General features: G+C 41.4%; 1 long non-coding RNA gene across 1 annotated transcript; it reads left to right on the top strand.

The window, feature by feature from the left end:
- The first annotated feature begins 632 nt into the window (after nt 1-632).
- On the top strand, nt 633-5,358 carry LOC115296513. The gene is made up of 3 exons (XR_003910903.1): nt 633-716; nt 3,318-3,433; nt 5,145-5,358. It is a non-coding gene; the product is annotated as an uncharacterized LOC115296513 (long non-coding RNA).
- The last annotated feature ends 223 nt before the right edge of the window (nt 5,359-5,581 follow it).

Here is a 5,581-nt window from a genome sequence, read left to right as displayed (position 1 = left end):
ATAAAGGATCCAGTAGGAAGAGTGGGAAGGGTTGAAAGATTAGAGAGAAGATAGAAGACAGAAGGGGAAGCAGAGGACAGTATGGAGATGGGACTTTGAAGAGAAGATACTTCTAGGGGTGTTATGTTTGGAGTAGTAACAAGACATGACAGAGAGGAGGGGTTATTAATTCCAAATGTCTTTTTTCTGGGCCTATGTTCTTTAGAGTTAGCTTCATTTGGGGCTGGGTGGGCTGAGATGGCTGTGAGCCAGCAGTCTTGGCCTCCTGGTGTCTGACTCACAGCTTCAGGCAGGGTCTGTGCAGGCAGACCCAGGACTGGTGTGTTACTAGATTTTGCTCCATATTTTAAATATAGAAAATCAAATAAAGAATTTAAAATATCATTAGCACTAAATAAAAGCAATTATCAACCCTTCAATTATTGGGTCTTATTACTATAATCTAACAATTCTTTACCTGGAATTTAGAATTTACTTCAGAAAGCTAACAAAACTTTTGAGATTCATGCAAAATTTTGTGTACATGTGTTTGTCTATTTGTGGGAGATGATCCCTAACTTTCACTACATTCTTAGAAGGCTCCAGAATTCCAAATGATTAAAAACCATTGTTCTAACCTCACCAGATGAACACACCTCTCCCCTGGTTCTCTGGAAGATTTGATAAGTCTTATTTCTCTGGCTACTTGGTTAACATTGACTTCTGTTTTAGGATAGGTGAATATGTACAGACTTACCCTGTTATATATGTTTTATACGGGATATTATTAAGTTATTTTGCATTCTTTCCTAATCAGCAGCTAGATGACAGAGAGAAGCATTCTGCACTTGATTGGGCAATGAGAAGACTCTATTTAAAATTTTCAATAGATAAAACATAAAGGAAATAACTCTAATACAGTTGTCTCAGTGAGGTTGCCCAAAGGGAGCTCCTCAGACAGGGATTCAGTCCTATGTGATTTATCAAGGGGCAATCTTGGGGAAACGTTTGTGAGGGAAACTTTTTCCTCAAGTTAAGGAAGAGGAAGGAGAAAGGAGCCAGGCAAGGATGTGATCCTTTATCTGACTGTGGGAAGTTTAAATCTCATTGCAGGGTTGCCCCACCTTGACACAAAGGGACCAGCCTTTCATATCTTCCTATCAGTATTGGTCATCTTCTGGGAATGAGGAGGAAGATTGTGGGTGTAATAGTGGGGAAGGTGATGATGGCAGTGACAATGGTGGCCGTTGTGAAGGCAGTGATGGTGGTGATGGTTGTGGCTGTGGCAACGGAGGTGATGATGGTGATGATGGTGGTTGTGGTGAAGGCGTTGTAGGCAGTGACATAGGGATGAAGGTGATGTAACCTCCCTATGCTATGGCACCAGATGGCCCAAGGCAAGTGTCTGGAGAATATAACAGGGGTCAGCCTTTACCTCACTACTGGCAGCAGCTGAAGGAATGGGCACCCTGGCTGATAAGGGCAATTTGGGAATCACCAACAGCATGCACCATGTCTCTGGAAAGTTTGAAAGTCAATAAATGATCAAATATATGTTGAGAGTCTATTATGTGCAAGATATTTTAAATTTAACAAAAAACGACTTCTTTTCTTAATAGAAGTATGACTATCATTTGTTAAACTGTTGAAAGTTAATGACCTCATTTTAAGTCATCTTTTGGTCTCTCTGGGCTGTGTCTGTGCTGACAAAAGCGCTAAGTATTAAAAGGGACCAGTGTGCTTTTGGTAAAATCGGACATATTCCATTTGATAAATCCCTGCCTCAGGCCTCAATTTACCTAGGACAATGGTTTGTAAATTTTAGCATGCATCAAAATCACCTAGCTGGATTTTCACAGATTTCAGTCTTTTTTCACCTCCCCCCAGTTTCTGGTTCAGGAGGGTCTGAGATGGGGCTGGAGACTTTGAGTTGCTAACCTGTTCCCAGATGGTGCTGCTCATTGTCCCTGTATATTACCACTCTAGCATTTGAGTAGCTCTTATTTCAAGCTACTGAGGACATTGGAGACCGCCTCTTCTTAGTTCTACTTGTAGACACACACACACACACACACACACACACACACACACACACAGAGTAACAGTTTACTTAGTTGTACTTGTTTATTGTTGTATCCGTAAGTTTATAAACTCTATCCAGGTGGGCATTGCACAGACAACTTGAAAACCGAATAGTTTTCCTAAGGGTAATATAAAGATTTAGATCAGCATCATAGAGGCACCTGGGTGGCTCAGTCGGTTAAGTGTCCGGCTTCGGCTCAGGTCATGATCTCACGGTTCGTGGGTTTGAACCCCACGTCGGGCTCTGTGCTGACAGCTAGCTCAGAGCCTGGAGCCTGCTTTGGATTCTGTGTCTCTCTCTCTCTCTGGCCCTTCCCTGCTCGCACTGTCTCTCTCTGTCTCTCAAAAATAAATTAAAAACATTAAAAAAAATTTTAGATCAGCATCATAGAATGAAATAGGATGCAAGCCAAATATGTAATTTAAACATTTCCAGTAAACATATTAACAAAAAAATAGAAAAGGGGTGCCTGCATGGTTTAGTCAATTGAGCATCTGACTCTTGATTTTGGCTCAGGCCTTGATCCCAGAGTCATGGGAATTGAGCCCCATATTGGGCTCTGCACTGAATATAGATCATGCTTGGGATTCTTTTTATGCCTCTCTTCTCTGCCACTCTCCTGTTCACATGCACTTTCTTTTTCTCCCTCTGTCTCTCTCTCAAAAAAAAATATTTTAAATAAATAAAGAAGAAAATGATGAAATTAATCTAAAGGGGATATCATTTAATCCAATAATCCAAAATATTACCATTTTACCATGTATAAGGTTATTGATTTATTTTGCATTCTTTCTTTTTGAAACTAGCTGTTAAAAGTTTGGTGCATTGTGCATCATAATTTGTATAGGCCACTTTTCAAATGCTCAAGATCCACCAGTAGGTAATGGTTACTATACTCAACAGTGCAGAAGATGGTCTACTTTTGCCAGAATTATTTAACTTGTGATCTGGTTAATTCAAGAAAAAGTGTGATTCCTCTCTTTTATTGTCTAAATTCTTCAATTTTCATTTGGTAGGTAGAAATCTGCTCTTAAGGTCTTAACAATGTGCAATAGTAATAGAGAGGGCCACAAAGGCTGCTGAGGATACCAAAGAGAGAGATCTCTGAGTGTGAGTGTTTACCTGCAAAATGCAAGGGAGAAGTGGCATTTATTCAAAGTAAATTTATGATTTTGATAAATGAGTCAGGAGTCCTTGTCATTAAGGACATAGTGCTTCCCAACAATTGCAAATTTGAATCAATCCAATGTTCCAGGTGGAAGACAAGATCGCCTATGCTTTATTATAGCCACTCCACCAGCCTGAGGGGAAACAAGGCAAGTCTGAGGACTCCATTGCACATGCAAGCAAGCCAACGGGAAGCTGTCAAAGGTTGGTTCCAATTAGTCTGAGGTTAGCTAGAGGTTTAGCCTCATTTCTGACTACTGGCAGGGTGCTAAAACTCATGTAATGCAAATGAAAAAAATAATGAAAACAATTTATATGTATACGGCTTCCTAGAAAATGCCTTCATATGTGCTATTTCTCCCTCTGACTCGGTGTCTAGAAGTAGGTAGAATGTGTGTTCTTTCTCCCCCATTCTACAGATCACTGTGGACGATGACTTGACCCTGGTCGCATATTTACTGGTACATGAGCCTGGATCTGAATCTGTGCCCTGATTGTCACCTAGTCCCATCATACCCAGATTCCACCTGTGAAATACATGTAATGTAGGTGCCTAGAGCTGTGAGAGATGGAGAGAGCAAGACCTCAAGTCATTTTTACAATTGAATGATGTCCAGTCTGGCCTGACACTTAAATAGTTTCTTTTTGTGATAAACTGTAAGTGGAAGGAACTTCCAGTACTTTGACTTACCTCCAGAACCTTGAAAAATTCTGGGCCTTATATTGATACAGATAATATACATGTATGTTCTTTTCTGAGATTTCACAAAAGACCCTACTGTGGAGACCAAACAGCTGAGAAATTGTCACTTGGCCTGTTTTTGACAGAGCTTACTCACTCCTATTCACCTGGGCCTCTGTAACCCATATCCAAGGCAGGGGGATTGAATTGGGATCCAGTGTCCCCTTTCATTTCTTTAGGTAGGCTGTGTGCAAGAGCTGAGAGAAGTTAGCCTCCCTTTGAGTGAGACATTTCAGCACAGAAGGATGAGAATTTCCAAGTTTTCAAATACAATGATGAGGCCATCATACTGCTTTTTAATGTCCCTTTGGCTTGTGGGACAATGCAGAATGCAAGGGAGAGGCAACATTAAAAAAATTATGTTTTTGATAAATAGGAGTCAGCTCCAAACCCTGTGCCCAAGCCTGGCTGCACATTAGAAACACCTGAGGTAAAGGCACCTGGGTGGCTCATTGGTTAAGCATCCGCCCGACTCTTGTTTGACTCTTGGTTTTGGCTCAGGTCATGATCTCACTGTCATGAGATCCAGCCCTGCAGCTGACTCTGTGCTGACAGTGTGGATCCTGCTTGAGATTCTCTCTCCCCATCTTTCTGCCCCTCCTCCGTGTGCATGCTCTCTTTCTGTCTCTCTCTCAAAATAAATAAACATATAAAAAAAGAAACAGCTGAGGTAGAAGGTAATTTTTATTTTTAAAAAATTTTTTTTAATGTTTTATTTATTTTTGATACAGAGAGAGACAGAGCATGAGAGGGGAAGGGGCAGAGAGAGAAGGAGACACAGACCCAAAGCAGGCTCCAGGCTCTGAGCTAGCTGTCAGCGCAGAGCCTGACACGGGGCTCAAACCCACGAACGTGAGATCTGACCTGAGCCGAAGTTGGAGGCTTAACTGACTGAGCCACCCAGGCACCCCAGAAGGTAATTTTTAAAATACAGGGATGTCCAGGTCTATCACATAGAGATTCTGATCTCCCTGATCTAGGGTGAGACCCTGGCACTGGTGTCTCAGGTGATTCTAACGTGAGATCTGAGTTAAGAGGCGTGTAAAGTAAAATTTTAAGTTCATGTCATTCCTTTCACCCATACACAATTTCCAGGATTTCTGGGAAAATCAAACTTCATCTCAGAAGTGCCATTTGAAGTTTAAAAAGAGAAAAACCTGCTTTCTTATTTAGGTCTGGAATACATTTGGAAGACAGATGACACAGAAGATAATTGGCACTGCCGCCTTGAAATGACCCTGGAGAACCATGAGGCAGGACAAGCATTGTGAAGTGGAGACTGCTAGCCAGCTGTTTCCTACTTCTTAAAAAAATTATAACACTACTTTTAATATTTTGGGGAGAGCCCCACTAGAATAAAAGGCACTGAGAAGGGGTAACCTTCTTACCCCTGGAGCACATTTTACTCTTCCCTCTCTCTGTTCCCCTCTCATACTCACTTTCTCTCTCTGTTAACTGGAGATTTTATTTTATTATTTTATTTTTTTAATGTTTACTTATTTTTGAGAGGGGCAGGGAGAGAAAGTATAAGCAGGGGAGGGACAGAGAGAGAGAGACACACACAGAATTGGAATCAGGCCCCAGGCTCTGAGCTGTCAGCACAGAGCTTG

Source organism: Suricata suricatta, chromosome 7, assembly GCF_006229205.1.
Source record: "Suricata suricatta isolate VVHF042 chromosome 7, meerkat_22Aug2017_6uvM2_HiC, whole genome shotgun sequence".
In the NCBI taxonomy this organism is placed as follows: Eukaryota; Metazoa; Chordata; class Mammalia; order Carnivora; family Herpestidae; genus Suricata; species Suricata suricatta.
Note: the sequence above shows the minus strand (reverse complement) of the source record. Positions and strands in the feature narration are given on the sequence as shown.